General features: G+C 55.3%; 1 non-coding gene across 1 annotated transcript; it reads left to right on the forward strand.

Annotated features, from left to right (window-relative positions):
• Positions 1 to 1,291: 1,291 nt before the first annotated feature.
• On the forward strand, positions 1,292 to 1,378 carry TRNASTOP-UCA (transfer RNA opal suppressor (anticodon UCA)). The gene has a single exon. It is a non-coding gene; the product is annotated as a tRNA-Sec (tRNA).
• Positions 1,379 to 1,603: the final 225 nt, after the last annotated feature.

Raw genomic sequence — 1,603 nt, forward strand, 5'->3', positions numbered from 1 at the left:
AGTCATGACTTGGAGTCACGTACTGAAAGCAAAGCCGTGCCCAGCAGCGTTCCTGGGTGTGAGCGGGAATGGTGCTGCCCCACCATGTATTTTTCGCTTTCTTTCGCTGACACCTACAAAACTGCTCCCAGCTTTGGGCTGTGGCCCCGGTTCTGATTCGTACCGGTTTTACCCTGGTGCCGCTCCACTGAGGACCGATTTTGAGCCTCAGCTTTCCCGAGGCGAGCAAAAGGGGGAATGGGCCTAGGGTTTTATTTATTGCTTACACCAAAAAGAATCATCTAATTAAAAATCACTGGAAACCACATGCATTTGCAGAAATGGCTCCACTTCAGAGGAATCTCTCGAGGCAAATAATTGAGTAATTTTTGAAGGGTTTAGACATTTATGAAAATAGCCTCTATAGTTACACTCGCTAGGATAAAATTACAAGTGTTTTCAATCCTCATACTTCAGGGCATAAGTTGGTCCTCAGCTGGGGGCCAGGGAGGAATTTCCTCCCAGAGGATATTATTGTTCTGCGAGGTATCTCATGGGAGATTCACATCTTCTTCCAGAGTATTTGGCATTAGCCGCTGTGGGGGAAGGGTGGAGGGGAGAAAAGACACTGAAAAAAAAAAAAAAAAGGAAAAAGAGACCAAAATGAGCCACTGTCTCCTCTGCCGAGTCCTGCATGTTGTATTTATACAACTAATTGGCTCTTAACTAATTGGGCAGCCGTCTTTACATCCGCTCAGCAAACTGGGCAGCCTCACTAACCGCGGACCCGCACCCCAGCCGCTACCGCATGCGGGAAGCCAGCCCGGGTGGGAGAAAGGCACAGGGGTGTCGGGACAGCACCGGGCGCTGGAGGCTGCACGAAGCCTGATCCCGCACCGCCTCCTGCTCTGCCAGACCGCGGAAGAGGGGCGATCGCATTACCCCGGAGGCTGGGGCGGGGGCGGCCCCGCACCGATGTTGTAAGGGACCCCGGAGATCCGGGAAGAGCGTCGGGAAGGGCGCGGGGGTCCTTCTGGGAAGCGCCGTGACTCACCCTCCCGCCCCGCCCTCAGGGACAGCCAATCACCGCCCTTAAATTTGCATACAATCGCGGGTGCTGCTGGGTGGGAAACGGAGGCTGTGCCCACCCGCTCTCTTCCCGGCGTGGGAAGCTCCCACCCGCTGCGAAGTCGTTCCCACCACCGGCAACCGGCAGAAGACACATCCCTGCGGCCAAAGCACCCCTCGCCTTAACGTCAGGGCGGCAGAGTTCTAGGGCTTTATATAGGGGAGCGATGGAGGTGCTGTAATTGCCCGGATGACCCTCAGTGGTCTGGGGTGCAGGCTTCAAACCTGTAGCTGTCTAGCGACAGAGTGGTTCAATTCCACCTTTCGGGCGACCGGCACGCGCTGCCCTTTTGTCTCCAGGGACGGTCGGGACCCGGAGGCATTAAAGGCGACGCGCGCGGGAGCCTTGTCCCGACATGTCATGGCACACCACAAGAACAGAAAATAAGTAAAAAACAGGAACCGTTCTCTAGATCAGCTCCATATTGACAATAACTCATCTCCCACCCACAGCACGACACAGACGCCCCCCTTCAGCAGTACGCGACAGGGGCTA

The sequence above is a fragment of the Numenius arquata genome, chromosome 2 (assembly GCF_964106895.1).
Source record: "Numenius arquata chromosome 2, bNumArq3.hap1.1, whole genome shotgun sequence".
Taxonomy (NCBI): Eukaryota; Metazoa; Chordata; class Aves; order Charadriiformes; family Scolopacidae; genus Numenius; species Numenius arquata.